This window comes from Stegodyphus dumicola, chromosome X2 (assembly GCF_044657685.1).
Source record: "Stegodyphus dumicola isolate Sdum_Otavi_A_Nest chromosome X2, ASM4465768v1".
Taxonomy (NCBI): Eukaryota; Metazoa; Arthropoda; class Arachnida; order Araneae; family Eresidae; genus Stegodyphus; species Stegodyphus dumicola.
The window spans coordinates 69,137,863-69,157,320 of record NC_140781.1 but is presented as its reverse complement, the minus strand read 5'-3'; the positions used below and the strand labels follow the sequence as shown (position 1 = coordinate 69,157,320).

At 32.4% G+C, this 19,458-nt stretch overlaps 1 protein-coding gene across 3 annotated transcripts in view; it reads right to left on the bottom strand.

Moving 5' to 3' along the window:
• The window catches only part of LOC118199916 (G protein-coupled receptor moody-like), a 48,293-nt gene extending 29,121 nt beyond the window's left edge, over positions 1–19,172 (bottom strand). Inside the window, exons 1-2 of one of the 3 annotated variants that reach the window (XM_035371793.2) lie at positions 18,156–19,172; positions 788–841 (exon numbers count right to left, since the gene is read on the bottom strand). The gene's annotated coding sequence lies outside the window, so the exon portion shown is untranslated. The remainder of the gene's footprint in view (positions 1–787; positions 842–18,155) is intronic. The other 2 variants (XM_035371790.2, XM_035371794.2) reach the window with 2 other exon arrangements.
• Positions 19,173–19,458: the final 286 nt, after the last annotated feature.

Here is a 19,458-nt window from a genome sequence, read left to right as displayed (position 1 = left end):
CAGTGTTGCCACTGCTCGCTTTGAAATCGTTGAGTTTCTTAATCAAAAACTCATAAATGCTTTACCAAATATGAAATCGATAATAAAGCAAATTCCGAATTCCAAATTTAAGCTTCCAGATGCCCATATTCGGGTGGAGAAGTATTCAAAATTTGATGGCTTTAGGTATCACTGTTTTATCACAGTGCGAGAAACATACATACATTTATGAAAATTCTTTATTATTTAATTTGGCGGCAACAATTTGAAAAGTGTAACGCCGTTTATAGTGAAACGCCACAAAATGCCAAAACGAAATTAATAGACATTTGGGCTAATAACTGAATGTATTATTTAACTAAACTAGCCTGTTTACTTAGTTGCTTAGTTTACGCAAATAATTTATTTAGAGTGGACTACTTACTGGGTTACAACCTTTAATTTATTTACGTAGCGCAATGCTGTTCCTTATATTTTATACTGTTCTGACATTTTTTACTCTCTTGTTTACTTAAAATTTGAATATTATTGCCAGTTATGTATGTTACACTCGCCAAATTTTAGAAATTGAAATGTTGTGATGATACCTGGAGTATACTCATGTTATTGTTCAAAATGATATAACACCATCTCTGTCTAGCACTGCATATAACCATTTATGTAGTGACACCATAGTTTTATGAGCGTAGTTATCATCGATAGCTTTAGATCAGTGAATAAACAAAATATTTATTGAAACAATTAAACTGCAGTGCAAAAATAAAATATTTATAGCAGTTATTAAGAATTTTATACAAAAATGACATGCCTTTTCTCCTTTTTTGCGCCTTTTTATCTTACATATTCCACCTTATACTCTGCCCTTAAATTGAAAGAAAATGTATTACATACAGGCCATGCAAAATATTAAAAACAGTACATCATAATCATATACGAGTTACAGAAATTCCAAATAAGGAAATAAAATATTAATGTAAATCATCAACCAGCAAAAATTAAAATTAATTGTCATGCCGATAACTGGAGGTAAATCAACTACGCTCAGATAAGAACTGGTAGGTAAATCAACTACGCTCAGAATTTGCTCAGCATCATGCCATTAAGTAAAAGAAGTAGAAGAGGATAATTTTATGCGAGATAATTTTATAGGATATTTACCTAATAGGGCTACGTTGATCTAGTAACTATGAGATGGGCCGAGTAGTGAGAAAATAACACGGCTTCTATTTGTAGGGACAATCAAGCATTAAATTTATTCATCTGAGACGGGAGTTCCCAGTGGGGTCGGTAGTAACCCCCTGGCGATCGATGAAATTTTCAAGGAGGGTCAGTAATGATAAAGGATCGATTACGGGTCGATAGCCGAATGTGTACTGGCAACTGACCGACATAATCAAAATCTCATTGATTACAAAAATATGTTAATAAAATTCATAATTAATTGGTTTCTGAGAGAAAGCTATAACATACAAAGTTAAATTTTTCTAAAAACACACAGGTACGCTATGTTTTGGAATATAAAATTCATCCGAGAAAAATTTCCCAAAACAAAAGTTATTTCCGAATTAAAACGATTGACTTTTCCTGCCTCTTACCTAATGCAAGCAGGATTTTGTCAAGTCAGTAAATTAGTACGGAAAATAAGACATAAGTTGAATATTTTTGAAAAAGGTGATTTAAGAATTATGTCAAATATTAAAAAAAATTCCATCAGTTCTTCAAGTGCAGCCATCACATTAATTAAAATCGAACTTCTGTGCAATTAGAATCTGTGATTTTTGTTTCTAAAAACTTGCTTATATTGGCAAAATTAAATGTAATAAAAGGAAAAAAATCTGAAAGGTTTCAGATTTTAAATTATCTCCAAAGGGGCGTTTTTTTAACGTTTTGTGTATTGCCTTTATTTATTAAATATCCTGCTCTTTGCACTTAAACCATAAAATTCTGTTCAAAAAATTTTGCAAATCGCAAAATAATTTTAAAATGAGCCTATCTTTAGAATTTCCGATACACAGTTCTGCGCGCTGGAGATAAAAAGGTTTCTCCCCCCCCCCCGTAGAGTGTCGCCATTGCTCGCTTTTAAATCGTTGAGTTTGTTAATCAAAAATTCCCTAAAGTTTTACAAAATAGGAAATCGATAATAAAACATATTCCAAATTTCAAATTTGGGCTTTCAGATGCCCATATTCGCAGTAAGATCACGTCATTCAAAATTGGATGGCTCTAGGTACCGTTGTTTTATCACAATGCGAGAAACACATACATTTATACAGGTTCTTCATTATTTAATTTCTTCAAATATAATACAGGGCGATAGTATTTGGTGGGTGATACAGCCTTTTAAAGTTTTCAACGCAAAAATCGCAAAACGAAAACAATAGTCCTTCAGGGACAAAGCCCCTTTGGCCTAAAAATAATACAAAAATAATAAAACATAAATCTAATAAACCGTTATTTTTAAAACTTTTGTTCATATTCTTAGATTTATCGTTAAATTTAGTTTATTTATCTGCAATTATCTGCATTTTGATTATGTTGTATGCTGTATATTAAAGGGGAAAACGTAAGGGGGTCGTTGAAGAAAACCAAATTTTTTAAATGGGATCAATGCAGGAAGAGTTGGAATCTCTAGTCTAAGGGAAAGGGAATATTAAGCGTAACAAGTACTGATTTGCATGCTAAATAGATATAAGCAAGCTCTATAAACATTTTAATCACGTAAATGCTGGAATATATATGATTAAAATACAAAAGGGGGGAGAGAAAATAACAATTTTCAACAGGAACAGTGTCTGCATATTTGAAAACTAAGCTTTGAGATGCAACTTAAGAGCATTGAATCCAGGAAAATATATGAAATATTTTTTTATTGAAATCTACAAAATGTTTCGTTTCGAAGAATCATTAGACAAAAGAAATTAGGAAACGGAAATTCGCTAAATTATTAGAATTATTGTTGTAATCTCCCCCTCCAATGTCTACTCATTTGCTTGTTAAGCATATTAATTAAGAACTAATGCTCTAAGTTTCTGTAACACAGCTCTTTCATGTCAAGCATCTGCCAGGAATTTGCTTGTTAAGCACATTCTTTAATATTTAATGCTCGAAATTTCTGTGACAGACCACATTTATACCTGTTACATTACATACAAAACTGCAGCTGGAGTGAGCGTTTAGCGAAATCTTATAACTGACTGAAGTTTTAAAATGCTTTTAATCTCGGAAGATTTCAAGACCTTTTCTAAATCACCTTTACGATTTTTAATATTGCATCTTCATTTATAATATTCACGGTCATCGTTTTTGAGAGTCAAGACATCCTTGAGCTTCCCCTTTTCTAATATGACTATATCAGAGTGTTCCATTCAGCTGAAGTTCTAGTTCGAAGAAAGTGTTGCATTGGATGCAATTTCTGTGTACATTGTAAGTAAGATCAGTACATCTTGTGGGTATTGCAAAATCTGAATAGAAGCTACAAGACTTTATTCATTTAATAAATGAATTTATATCAGCCACAAGACTTCTGAACTTACTAATTAAAAATGCAATCTAATACGTGGAATGGTTTAACACGGCCATTTAATTAATAAATGGAACTTATTAGTGGATTCCAAATAGTTTAACACGGTCATTTCACAAATGCACAGATTGAAGAGGGAAACCTGGAAATATTTTTCACTGGAAGGTATTTATGGTATAGAAGGTATGCTTACAAAAATCATATCTATAATAGTGATCTCAAGCTTTGGCCGATGCGTTACATATAACATTTTTCATTTGTTTTGTTGAAATTGAAGATATTCTCACTAGTAGACTTGAAGCACTAATTGCGCTTGGGGAAAAAATATGCGACAAGTCTGCGGAAGAAACTATATTTCCTCACCAAATATTTAAATGGATCAGATTGTAGAAGACCATCCTTTATGACCAGTGTCCACGTTTTAACGGAAGCTTCGCTAAGTACTAAAAGCTTCTATCAAGAGGATATGGAGCTAACTGCGGAAGTGTCCCACGATTAGCAGACTGACTGAACATCCTAAGTTAATTAACATATTGAGAGCAATGCCCCTAAAAATTTATTTGAAATTTCATCTGCGTAGATGAGTACAACTGTGCTCATATATATATGTCTAGAAATATGTATAACATTTAGGTTAATAAACAGTCTTATTTTTTGCTTCCTTTTTTTCCACGTATTAATTTAGACGTCAAACAACATATGCATATATTGAAGAACTGTAATTCGAAAATTTATAGACCTGTTTCCATCACAACTTCCGTTTCTCTATCTCTGTTCTTTGTCAAATAGCTACATCAGGCTAAACATAGTGGCCAGATTAAAAATTCGTTCTAAAGCCAAACAACAAACTACTATATTTAAATATAGTAGTTAAAAAAACAGAATGTAAAAATTTAAATATAGTTTTCAATCATAACATGAAAAGGTCCAGACCAGTGTCATTTGTGAATACTGCTACACAAAATCTTACCAAAGGCAATTTTTAAGTTTTGTATCTTCTTCAATGTAAAGTCTCAATTTGATAGAAGTATTGTCTGGATTCTCTAAATAACATCAAAAGAATTTCAATTCATTCAACTTCTTGCATTTATTTTAATTGAGGATACAAGAGATAATATGCCCTGAATTACGGCATAAATAACTGAGGTTGTCAGAGGAGTAAAGGAGGCGATAATTGCGGTTAAAGGCAGATTTGCAGAGTTATAAATTACATTCAGATTCTCTGGAGTTGGCTTTGAGTTTTAATTTTGCGTTTTTTTTTTCTTATTAGGAAATCATTTCTGGTGACTGAAAGGTTAAAAAACTGGAAGTGCTTAATTTAAGAAATAAAAATATTTCCCCCCGAACCTGATCAAAAAAAGAATAATTTTTGAGAGAAAATTATAAAAAAAACTTTCTATAATTTTCATGTAAATAATTTTGTAAAAAATTATTTACATGAAAAATATGTAAAAAATGTTGTAAAGAAAACCAAACAGCCAAATGCCAACCAAACTGGAAGGGGTGGATTTTCCAAATTTGACTTTCAAATGTCAGTCTTGCAAATATGATGCTGTACTGAGTGCAATATGCTCATTTAAAACATTTAAAAAATTTAATAGCTAGATTTAATTTCTCTTAAATTAGTACACTGTTATTCAGAATTAAAGACAAGTGTGATAGTATGTTGACTATACAAAGAGAGATTAAAATTCCACTGAGTACAATTATTTATGGTAATTATATGTTCTTAACATAAAATCTTGCTGCTGAGCCGGAACTTCCAAACAGAATATGAAAATAAGATGAAAACGAGTAAATTATGAAAGGAAGCATGTTCATTACATAGCGCGTATTCATTACATAACTTTAGTAAGTTTGAAACTTTAGTAAGTTTAGTTAAATAACTTTTATAAAGTTTGAAAATCTCCAGACGTTATTAAAATCATATCTGAAACGCACCATTTAAGTAAAGGCCAGAATGCTAGTGGTCGGTAGACTGGAGGCGGGGTAAAGTGAGTGCAAGGTCTCTAGAAAAAATGTTGTTCTTCAGTATATAATATAAAGAATCTGAAACTACCTTTCAAGCATTAGAGTACTTCATCGTCTTACAGGTTAAAAGCGCCCGAAGAATAACTGCAGCATCAAAAGATTATTAATTGTCATTGCAGGGGCAAAGAAATTGCTATGCAACCGCTATACGACTGGCTTGTGACCGCTCAACCACCACCAGTACTCGAATAAGCAGACCTACTGATAATTAAGGGCTTCACAAGCATGACTAGGGAAGAGTATTTAAAAGTGCGTTGCCATCATCAACAATGTAACCAAGATCACTTAACTTCAAAACTATTCATGGTAGGGTATAGGTTCAGTTTAAATAGCGATTTTGAACTGAAACTGAAGCATACCCCAACTCTTATCACATACTCATGAAAGACAATATTTCTGTGGTAGCGGTTTACTTGTTTGGGGATGAATCATGAGAAACGACTGCGTGAACTCCATGTCTGTGTAGATTCTTTAACAGCACATAGATATGTAGTTGAGGTTATGCGTCCCAAGTAAGGTTGTTTAAAAGTGGTACTCTTCAGAATATTTTTCATAGATGAAACTTTTCAACCTTATGCAGCTCCTATGGTAGATGACGCCTTCAAGGTGAGAATCATATCTGAATGCATTGGCATTACATTGTCCTAACTTTAAGATTATTGGACCTGTTTGGGATGTTCTAGTCGGTTCGCCAACTGTCTCTGCAGAGTCTCAAAGACTTAATTTTCAAAGGCTGAGTTTTGTATATTTCCAAGCAATTTTGCCGAGCATTCTGTAATTGGAGCAGAATCTTAAAACTACTAGTTAAGAAGTATGTTTTTCTAAAGGTACTTCTAACTTAATAACTGAAATTAGGGAAAAAAGGCTATGAGCTTCATTTCCCATAATGTTCATCCTATGCATTCCTTAGTTTAAATAAAAGTTTCTCGGCCAATTTAATGAGCAACTGCTAAACAAAAGTTGCTCATTTCAACGATTAACATTACCGTGTTGGGTAAGGAGTAATCGTTAATAAATTTTCAGCCATAAATGTCTATGAAAATATACATAACGTATATTATTGTTAATTTTGCACGAGAAGATAAACAACTTTTCGCGTTCAACTTACTAAAGCATAATGAACATTTTGTTAGTTGGAATTTTCACATTACAAGGACTGCATGAAAAGTTATGTAAATATTTCCACAATCTTCTCATCCTCAGACCCACACTGACAATTCCTAGCTTATTTAAAAAATTTCCTAGCTTATTTCGAGGAATTTGGCAGCTGGAAATATGTCTGGGATCTATATTTAAGACTTTTATTCGTTTTTTATAAAATTTCTTTTCTACGCTCAAAACTTTCAGTAACTCCGGGCTTTTACTTGATTATAAGATATGTATGAATACAGATGTTACTTTCACTATTCCTATGCAATTATACGTTAATTTCTTTAAAAAACTATGATAGGTCCGAATATTTCTCGAAAAAAAAAAGGAACCGGTATAAATTTATTTTAAATAAGTCGTTTTTTTCCTTTTATTCTTCAATTTCCATTGAATTTATGCAGTTCTGACCCTTCCCCAAACAATCAAATGTAAATCAAGAACTTAGCAATAAAATTTTCTAAAACGTCTATGTTCACATCGGTGTAAGGAAAGATAGTTCTCAAAAGTAGATTTTCCAGTAGCTCCAGAGTGAAGTTGTAACAACTAAGAAGCATTTCTAATTAATTAAGTATGTGTATCCCTCTTACAACATTATTTTTCACAACATGGTTTCATTTTACATGTAACAAAACTGCAGAAGCCCTCGTATAACGCTTTTATAACACTTTATGTATGTACATACTTCTATAGCAGAATTTTTATAACAATATAAATATAATAAAAAATAAAATAATTATTTTATAAATTTGAAATTTTTCTACACTTCTAACAAATTAAGTTATGTACTATGCCATCGTGTGTAATACATACTGACAACTTATACACACAAACATAAAATAATACCTGCATTCTCTACATCGAAATTCCTTTCAAATTGAGTTGTGCCCTCCATTTACACAGTATGTAGCTTGTGCTCCAAGTGCTGAGTAGATAGACTGCATAAATTACTTAACTGCCCTTTTAAAAAGATTTTTTAAAAGTTACTAGTTAGTCCTTTTCAGGAGTAATTATTGCGAATTTTTATTTCAATCCCAAACTATGCCTGAAAGTAAGAAAACAACTTTAAAAAACAATATATTTCTTTGGAAATGAAAAAATTAATTTCGAATCGCTTTTCAAAAGCAGGAAAGGCATTTGACGTTTCAAAAAGTCTAAATTTAAATGAGGAAACAGCGAGAATCATTAGAAAAATATTTTGTTTTTAAAAGTTTTCGCAACGCATCCCTTTATTTTGTATCAGCTGTTCGTTTCGTACAACATGGTTCCACACAATATGATATTTTCTAGGAACCTATCTACCAGGTTATAAGAGAGATGCCCGCAACTAAATCAAACTGTCACGACTCAAAGCTATGATGCGAGCTATCACCTGTACCTTACACTAACTCTTAGAAGCACAAACACGCAAACAAGTAAAACTTTATTTTATATCGTAACTTTTTATCTCATAATATATTTACAAAGCAATAGACGGCTTCTTGACTTGAGAGCAAATAAGTGGAACTTACAATTCATCTGGAAACAGTACAAGTATTTCCAGCAAGTAACTGCTTACACAGTCAAATGTCTGTCTACTACAAATTATGCGGTTGGGACAATTCGTACTGTGCTTCTTGCCAAACTAATCTTCATAAACTTTTGGACTGAGACAGTACGTGATAAAACGGCATCAAAGGGGAATGCAAATGAAATTTACTTTTAACTGTTAGTTAAATTCAAATGAAATGTCATAAGATGGACTAAAACTGTAACTAGAAAATAAGCATATCTTTGCGCAGAAATATTAATTTTCTGCATGCTTCTCTAACATACAAATAATTAGATTTTTAAACATATTCAAAATAACTTTGACACCTTATAAAATCATGTTTGTTTTTAAGAAAATAAGTCTAGGTTCACAAGAGTTAAAGGTATTCCTATGAATATGCTCGCATTTAGAAGCAATAATTTTCCCCTTGCATTCTTCTTCCACTTCTCCATTGTCATTCATATGATTATTTTGGCATTAATAATTTGGATACTCATAAAATTCAGTAAATGGTAAGGGTATAGGGTTTTCCTTATTTTGCATAACAAATTTATTTTTAAGTTTTGCTGTTCTCAACTTCCCCTCACATTCTTTCTCCAGGATGTAAATTTAAAGTTAAGTGAAGTGCTATTTAAATGTGTGATTATCTGAGTTTATTCAGAGCGTGTTTCGCTAGCCAAGCGCACGTTTCGTTGTTATTTCGCGGTCACGCTAGTAAGCCTTTTGGTCTTATCATCAGTTTAGTATCACGCCGGTTAGATTTCTGTGAGTCCACACTTTAGGCGTAATTTTGAAGCGCGTTCTTCCACTCGTTTATTTTTCAGATTTGATTTGTATTATAGTCTACATTTAGTTACCGCCGCAAGTGAACGGTGTTTTGTAACACACGAAGTCCGTGCTTTTCTGTTAATAGTTAGTTTCCTTTAATAAAGGGTTATTTTGCACCCTTCTTCTGTGCTGGTATTCACGCCTGTGCGAGAATTCGCCAGGTTCATCGTAGGATCTAAGTTAGTGTATGTGGAAAAGTAGAGATAGGTCTTACAAAGAAAAAACTCATATAAAATTTCTAGTCCTCTGAATTTTTATTTCATTGTGAAACTAAATTTTAAGACTGGATAATATATGATGAACTAAGGGCTATTAAACGTTTCACAGCAAAAACATGAAAAATTAACTGCATCCTCACCGATAACCGAACAATGGGTCTTCCAAATGCTAGCGAAATGGGTTAACTACTACGTTAGAAGGGCATGCATTTTATATGTTAAGAGCTCCAGCAGCGGGTAGTCCTGAGAAAGTGGTCAGGACACCTGAATACTAGTTATTCCACTCGGTGTGCGACCCTAGGTGAACAGGCTGACTTCATGCCGATTTTTCATGCTTTTCTACATGTGCAACATACAACAATTTCCCCCAGAAAGTCCTCTACGAAGGCATCTCTTCCCATAGGTAGCTAGTCTTCGTGTGCTATGCCATAATCAAACAACTTAACCTAACCTAACCTTGCATGTTAAGCATAACTAAACATATTTTTTTTCAGCACAGAGCTGGAAAAGCTATTTGCCTTCAGAGGGATGCATCTTTAAAGGGAAAAAGGCTCGTGTATAAGTTACGTAGCAGCAGCCATAAACTGAACACTGAACGGAACTGCCACCATCAGTAAACGTAGTCACTAGATCACAATTATGTAAAAGTTTACACTGCATTCTTTACATGAATACGAGCCAATTTTTCCTAGAAAGTTCTCCACAAACGCATCCCTCTCTTACGCAGATAGTTCTCGTATACTTTGCCATAATTATTAAATGACAACTTCCTTCTTTTTTCCTTATTTTAAATATATTCCTTTATAGAATAAACTTGGAGCAATTTTTGCAGGCCCGTGACAGAGTGAATTTCGTAAAACTCTAAGCATGCTTTCAAAATGCATCTGTTTAGAGGGTAAGAGAACAAGACTGATACATGTACATGTATTTTTTTTTATTATTATTTTAGAAGCTGAGACCTTCTTCCAGCTCTCGGCCTCATAATTTTTTATTTAAAATAGAGGCCACGTTATTATGCTCTTAAATAGAACGAATTGCATGTAAGTTCTCCTTAACAAGAAGAGAAGGAAAATCAGAGAGTATGAATGTGATTTAGAGGTTAAGGCCACTCCCGGGACGAAAACATTTTTTATATTAGTCATGGCCTCTGAAATTTTGATGAATCTGATAAAAATATTTTAGACAGTTATAAGTAATAGAATACAATATGATGCATTCCCATATTTATATTATTTAAAATAATCAGTAGTAATTATTTTAGTTGTTTGGTAGCCATGCTTACAAGCAGCTATCTCAAGCAACCATTTATTTAGGTTCCTCTTGGATAGAGATTTCTCCTTTCCCTTTTTTAGCATACAATAGTCTGAAATCACTTGTTTTCTCATAAACTATGTCCAAATCTGAAACTGTAGAAAGATTTAATTTTTGAAATGCATAATTGATGGTCTCATCAACTATACATTTCGGTTAGGTGAGGTTTTATTGTATATCATACATGCCTACCACAAGTGGCTGTTCAGGCTTTCATCATGGAAGTAGAAATTTTAAATAGTGGCTAAATTAGGATATAATATCCCTCATTTTCCTTTGCTTGTAGTAAGAAGTTAAATGTTTCTTTTCTTCCTTCTTTCTTTAGTGTGGACCCCAAGGTTTCTCTTTACACTGCCATAAATAACGTTTTCAGATTTAAAGAACTTATTATTTTTTTAATCTGCGGCGCAAAATTTCCTGTTGCAAGGGCAAACAAAGCTTATAGGTACAAAAACGATGAATTTAAACCCCCTTTTGCGTCCAGCAAAGTTAACTCTTTAATCAATCAGATGTAACATCTCTAAACGGCCTGCTCTAAACTAATATTCTGTCAGTTTTAACTACTTCACATTAAATGGCTTAACTATTTGAAGCATTCGTCAAAACAGTTGACTGAGATGTATTCTTTGCTGTTGGTGAAGAAATACAGATGAGATAAGGCAGATGCATACTTTCATCGGTCAGCGTCGTTGAGCACCGACGCTACGAAAATTATACTTTTGCTTGAAACGATTCTAAACAACTCCTAGAGATCCAAAAGACGACGAATTTAAATTTCCTTTTGCGTACAGCAAAATTAACTCCATTTAATCAATCAGATGTAACTTCTAAAAACGGCCTGTTTTAAATTAACATTCTGTCATTTTAGTACATTAAATGGATTAACTATTTCAGACATTTGTGAAGAAAATAGATTAAGATGTTGTATTCTTTGCTGTTGCAGACGAATGCAGCAGCTTATAAAAAACACAGGCGGGATAATGCGGGCAGGGCTAATGCGGATGCATATTTTCACCGGTCAGCATCCTTGAGCACCAATAATGAAAATTAGAATTCTGCTCGAAACCATTCCAATTAGTATTAAAATATCCCAAAGGATGGTAACTGGGAGTCTCTATTACTAGATCCTTAAGAAGATTCTTTTATTGGCAGATTTTAGGTGTAACCACTCTTTATAAACATGGCAAATATTACTTGTTTTGAATCAAACCATGCAGAGAAGCTATATGAGTTATGCCAAGTATTTTTACAACCCCAGACAAAGAAGTAAATACACGCCCGTGCATGCAAATTAATTGTATCTTTATATTTTTATATTGAACAACATTAATTGTACTTAATTGTATCATAGCTTTATGTATTCAGAAAATTAATACGTGTAATATTGTATAATTTTTAAATAAAGACGTTAAAAATAGCCTTTTGATAAATAGTGAATAACACTGAAATAATATTTAAAAATACTGTATTGATATTCAAGATTTTCTTGTAACTTAATTTTTCTTGCTTTTAACGAATAAAATAGACACTAACGTTTTTAAAATTTCCTTAATTATTTAAGTTTTTGCAGAAAAAATAGTGATATTTGAAAGTTTGTTGGGGCTAAATGAAGAATTTTGCAAATTCTTTTGTTATTTTAAATCTTCTGGATCTTCTTTCACCCTAGCAGTAGTAAGTGAAATAAAAATATTTCGGACACAATTTCTGAATATACACATGACTGAAAAAATTTGATTTTGCTTTAGCGATCAGATTTATTACAGTAACGCAGTTTTTGAAACTAGACATTTTTAATGTTGTCGTGTCTAAATTAATATTGTTTTTAACAATGGTTACTAGAGCCTACTCCGAAGACAGGTTAGATCTCCATTCTCCACCCCCAATTTTGAGGGAGAGCACACGGGGGGATCCGGGTTCTCCCACACCTCTTCTCACCCACAAATCCACACGAGAGGACTTTCGGCTCGCCGCATATTTAGAGTGCCGCCATGTCGCACCGACACTATACATTTACAAACATCCACATCTTACCCGAGATTCGAGCCTGGGCCCTTCGGTACCGTAGTAGGCTCCCCTAACCACTATACCGTCTGGGCGACAGATATTTCTAATGGAACATCTGAATTACGTTATTTAGATATTTAAATACTAAGCTGATTCTTTATAAAATACCTGAGCATTCCCATCCCTCAGGCAGAGAGGCCACGTGTGCTTTGTTAAACTCTAACCTAACCTAACCTAACCCAGTATTTAAAATACCTAAATACAATCACATTCATTTTTCACCAGTCGGAAACTAGAAATCGGAAGCTCGTACAAATTTTAGTATCTTTCTTTTAGATGTGATATTAAAAATATTAAACATTTTCTTTCATATCTACTAATGAAAAAATATTTGTCTGAGAAATTATCTCTTTTAGCGATGGATTTTTCATAATCTGATCTATTTCTCTTTTTTTAAAAAAACTTATATTATATTGATTTATTCATCTTTAAAATTAAATTATCGCATTTCACAAGAATATTTTCTCTCATTTTTAGAAAAGAAAGAAATAATATTTCTGTTTCGTTCCTTTGTTTAATACAGTATGGCAAAAGTGTGAAGGCTATTTGTCTAAGGAAAGGAATGCCTTCGTCGAAGACTTTCTAAGGAAAATAGGCTAGTACTTACGTTTTACGAGGAGAAGGGAAACACCAATGCAACAAACCCCATTCAACGCCATTCGATATAAGGTAAATTCCCCTATGATGCAGCTCCATCAGTGCCCGAGCGGTTAAAACAGTTGTATACTGGTAGTTCGAACCGGCCAGTCAGTGTCTACTTGACAATAAGGCTTACATAACTTTTTATAGTGGCCCTTAAGGTGATACCTCCTTTTATTAAGAAGCAATTTGAAGGGATGAAATCTGGCTAATAAGGGTTATAGAGACATTAGGATTTTTTTTGGAAGCAGGCAAGATGAAAAATTAGCAAACGCCTTCGCCGTAAATCGAACCACGGACCTCTGGAATACCGGGCCAGCGTGCAGAGCCACTACACCACGAAGGCACGCTAGGAAGGCGGGAGAAATACCTTATATACTCCCTCTTTTAAAGGGCGACTGGGGTTTTTAGGGGACCCAATCGCCAAATCCTGGGTGAGGAGAATCATCATCCAACATCCTTTTAGTTCGGGCGCCAATGTAGACACATTAGGATTTTTTTTTTGGCCGGAGAGATGAAAAATTAGCAAACGCCTTCGCCGGGGGTTGGAAAGCGGGAGAAATACCTTATAGGTTAATTAAAACACGTTACATTTTTTATTGTAATAAACTTCTTGAAAGTAGTGTGATGAACAGTGTAAATTTTATTTTTTGCAGTGTTTCGTCTTTGAAGTCTTAGCAATGTATATCTGCTGCTTAAAATCTAGCGAAAAATTTAATCATTTATTTTTTTTTCATTTAAATTTGATATAAATTATTCTTTTTGTAGGTAGATGATATTTTAAAAAACGAAAGCTGAGATGCCAAGTAAGCTGAAATTGATTGAAAAAATTAACTTTTAAGACTCTGCAGATACACCGTTTATTGACGTGAGCTTTCAGTTCGTATTGCAAAACCTTCTGCTGTAACTGGGGCTTAACAATATGAAGAATACACACATACATGCCTTTTTAAATACCATAGTTTTGTTTTGGTCTCAAATGAAGAAATTAAACAGATTTCACGCTATCTATATTACAGAAAAATATAAAAGAAAAATTTTTATCGTTGCGTAACTAGATCATAAATCTTATATTTTTTATAATGTGAAATCTCACTTATTTTCGGAAAGAAAACCTATCGCAAAAAGTGCCTTTTCCCATTAAAGAGCTCCATTCGATATAATGCTGTATATACACAAATTAACTGATAAATTCTTTTTCTCTTCGTAATATTGATAAATTTCTCCCTAAAATTTGTTCACAGAAACATCCAAAAACAATAATTAATACTTTTCATGTTACTACATATCAGGCTTACGAGAGTAGTGAGAGAATTATATTTCGGATAATAAAACTACACTAGATAAAAAAAAAGATTTTTTTTTTTTTTAAATTAAAGAAAGCTACATTTTCATTCGCCAGAAATGTGCACTTAAACGTAGCCCACAATATAACTAAACATTCCCAATTGTATTTCAGACCAGTTATTGCACAGTACATTTTGGGGAGATTACATATCCATTAAAAAATTCAACATTCACAAATATTATCGCACATACTAAAAGCAGAATTATAACCATTTTTTGGTTTATCACATCTTAGACTAGTCCTCTCGTGAAACAAGTAAAAATATTTTATAAGAAACTCAATCAAGATATCCGATAAATTTTTTTCCATAGCTTTTGCTTATTTCAGTTGAGCGATAACATCGAAATTTATGTCTCTTTCAGGTATACAGTACCATAAAATTAACTCTTTAAACTGTATCAGTAAACTTTTTTAATTAGTTTCTTGCAACTACAGAACTAATATCTCCTTTGTATTTCTATTAAATATTTCTCTAATTAAATATTTCTCTGTTATATATTTCATCAAATTTCTACTATATTTCTATTAAATTTGCTACTCTTAAGATCTAAATCTCATCTCTCCCTTTTAGTTTCTATTGAATATTTCTCCTCTATATTTCTATTAAATATGCTGCTATTAAAATCTAAATTTAATCCCTCCCTTTAAATTTCTATCAAATGTTCCTCTAAATATTTCTCTAAAACTCTTCAATTATTTACTGAATTTTCAATCATTAAAATCTAAATCTAATCCCTCCTCCTATATTTCTGTTATATATTTTTCCAATTACATATTTCTCTATTTAAATATATTTCTCTATTAAATATTTCTATAAACTTTCTAGATAAACTTGAGAATGCAAATTTAGTATTGTCAAACGTTAATTAACATCCTAGTTACCCTTTAACCAATCGTAACGTTTAATATGAAGTTCGTAAATTTTAGTTTAATGTTACTTAATCCGAAATAAAATAAAGTTTTATCGCAGACATATATCGTAAATGAATTATTTCTCGTAACTTTAGCAGGAAAGTAGTTAATTTTTTCTGTCTAAAATTCTGAAGTGTGAAAGCGTAAATAAATCGATGTGTTGGACCAACTAATACTGAAATTCAAATGAAGCAGCGTTGTAAAAAATACGAAGGAAAAAAAAACCGAAAACACATGCACTTTTAAATTCTCTAAGACAAAAATCTGCATCTTTTTTAAAAGTCATATAACACAGTTTCATCTTTAAACTGTAAAAATACTAATATTTGCTTTTTAATCCTAATAATTTCAGGTGCTTTCTTATGTCATCAGCATTGATTACGCTTTAATTAGTTTACGTATGAACGCAATGCCAAGTGTCATTAAAACTCCAAAATACCGGCAAAATTCAGTTCGAACAAAATTCGTGTATAACACTGAAAAATGGTCAAACGTTAATTTAGTAATTTTACAACGAGCAAATTCAAGCCAAAGAAGGGGAGCGAAGAACAACTGATACTGGAGGGAATAAATTAAATTTGATTGAAGTATGAGCAAAGATAACAATGTTGTAAACGTTAAAGAAAAGCTAGTAAAAACATTTATTTTTGCCTCAACGAGTAGCACGGGAATAACCCTGAGCTGCTCTCACATGATCGATCTGAAAGCAATAAAATCCCTTTTTCAACCTTTGAAAAATTTTTGTAGTGTTTCAAAAGCAGGCTGGTTCACAAACTAATACTATTAGTCACACTGTGTTTACTAAATCCTCAAATTTATACCTTTTTCTGAAGATACAATTAAAAAAATTATTTCGTTTTATTTTTAAAAATGAATGTTCAAAGTTGTAACAATAAATATTTCTGAGAATAATGCTGACTAAGAAGACTGCCTTCAAATTAACAAAAGCCTAAAGCATTAACTTATTTAGCAAAGCACTAAATAAAAATAAGTTGCGGAATAGCAGTTATTAATTAGTTAATGGAACGGAAATCTTATTCAGTTAAAGGGAAGAGATTATTGTTAAACATCTATTTTACACTTTTATTCACTATATTTGGAGTTAAGAGTTAACAGTTTAGCAATATATTCCCACACACCTAAGTTATTTGAACATTCAATGAATACTTAATTAATATCAAAATTTAATTTAAACCTTCATCGCTTTCCAAATTTAAAATTTAAATGAATGTACTAATTATTGGTTGCCGATTATTAATTATTACACTGGAAATTTCGTATCTTATAATAACGTTAATCATTTACGTAATAATATTAATATTTTAACCCAATTATAACATTTATTAATTACGCTACACATGTATATTTTCTTGAAGAAAAATCGAATAAAAATTAAACATAGAAATCTAAAGCTTATATTTAATGAAAAAGTGATAAATTTCTTTTGTATAGTTATAAGTTGAGAGAATACAAGAATTTTTCTTTAAATGAATACTGCTAAACTGAATATTAATTCTGGAAGTTTATTCTAAGTTATTACGTTATTCTAGACTCAAAATTTTATTTAAAAAAATTTTATTTCTCTACATCCTTTACATTTTTATATATTAGTAACGAGGTTAATGGAAATAAATCAGCGTAAACGAAAAATGCTATAAAGCAAATGTGAACACTCCGATTCTCAAAGCGAATTCATTTGACCTTGACTATGCAATAAACTCCGAAATGAATTCACGAGTTGAATAAAGTAGAAAAAAATTGAATGGGATGCGTGTATACCTTAGAGCGCTCTACTTTTTAATTGGATTCTTAAATAGATTTCATATAAGTAAAAGATATTAAAATATATAATTGTATCATCTTTAATGTCCTCAGAAACCAAATACTCCTTACGCTTATCAGCCTTCCTCATGTACTCTTTCGCTAAAATCAACACACTTAAGTGTCACTTAGATGTGTTTGTAGTTAATAAAATACGTATGAAAATAAGGTCTATATATGCAAAATAAATAGTTTATGGCGGACACATTTAATGTGGTACTTTTAACGAGTTCAGATAACTAAAAAGTACTACGTGGTCTGATAACTATGTCAACAATATGTAGTAGATTTCCCATTATAATAAGTGTACAGATAAGTAGACAGATAAATAGGTGAAAATAACGAGGTAAGTATTCGTATGTTTGTGTATGTTTATGTGCAAAATGAATTAAACGAATGTAAGGTACAACTACAAATAAACTTTGGAAAAAGTCGTAAAATGCTCAGATTAAGTTTTTCGTGAAACAAATAAAATTAAATAATTATTTAATTAATACTTTGATTATTTATTAATTAAGCAATGAGTATTACATCGCAAGACTTTCATTTGTTGATCTTTAAAACATTTACATGTTACTCGTAAACAACTGATGTACATCTTGCGATTACAAATTCTGAAGATTAATATCAATGTACTAATGTATGGATTTTATAAAAACTGTAAACATCAGAAGATTTTGCGTGCCCACATCCATTTCAATTAGTTACATTTACGGAAACAAATGCAAAAGTAAAAGCAAAAGGAAATTACATGTAATTCAAAATTAGAAAACTGAATCAAGGAAAATAAAACAAAGGCATACTTACTTAAAGCAGCGAGCTTACAGGACTGAGCAAATTATGCGAATGACACCGCATTGTAAACTCATAGGGTATAGATCAGTACGAAGTCCACTTTCCTAGATTCTCCTTGCCTGTTACTGAATTAATCACTTCCGAGAGCTATTCTCTCTTTCTGTTTAAATCGTGTAACAATAATCCTTTTTACTGCCTTCTTTTGCATAAACGGAGCTCTTCGGTATGGTGGAAATGTAAGCTGTTATTGGTTACGTTTTAGCCGGAACTGAAAGGAGAGATAGTTATTAAGCTACATGTGTGGAATACTCCCCCCTGCAGATCGCGTTTCAAAATATAAATAGACCGATTTATATTTTTATCATAATATTTAATCCTTTACTTATGTTATCTGCTAATAATTCTCTTATAACGCAGAGACTGAAAAGCCGCCGAGCAGGTAATTCTTTCATTGTGATGGTTCATAGACAACATAGCTGTAGTGATTTGTTTACGCCAGCATAAAATGGTCACTGAGAGCAATGCATCACACTTTTCCAAATCGGATAAGTTTTCGACTTGCTTCTTACTCCTTCTGAGTTGCCGCACGTGAGTTCAGCTGAGCACACAGAGTATGAGCAGTGACGCTATAGAGAAGCATTTTTCGGTTAGTAAGAGAAGAATTTTATTTATCAATAAGCTGTTAAAATTAAGTCATGTTTTGCACCGCATAAAAGAATATTCATGTAAGTCACGGGAGGTTAATCTAGTTAAAAAAATTTACGACATATCCAGTGTTTGGTTTTTGACAACAAGTGACTGCGCGAGTTCTTAAGAGTGTCCGAAGTCGGAATTAAGCGTGGTTTTTAAAATAACAATGGACGGTCATTGTGCAGAAGTTATTCAAAAAGCGATTCGCGACCATTCATGTGTGCCTCACAATTGAGAGAACTTATAAAAAGTAGCATCTGATGAGTGGAAGCTCTCCTTCGTGACGTCATATTTCACAGTCGACGTCCCACGTCAGGAGACGGAGAGCATGAAGACAGGATGCTTATCCGATGGGTCCATCCGGTGCGCCCGCCCATGAGAATGAGGACGTAGAGGGGAGCTCGACCTCGCTGCTTAATTAGTGAGCCTACTTCGTCTATTAACGGCGTCACGTGGCAAGGATCTGCAGCTAGAAGCCTAAATAAACACTTTTGTTAGTCATCATTATCACTGGCTATTTCCCTCTGTCTTCTTATCCACAAACGGAACTTAACAGCTTCTGTTGTTGGTGATATAACTCGGCACACTCCTGCTTATCTTTGGTTTTTCACTCTTAAGCAATTAT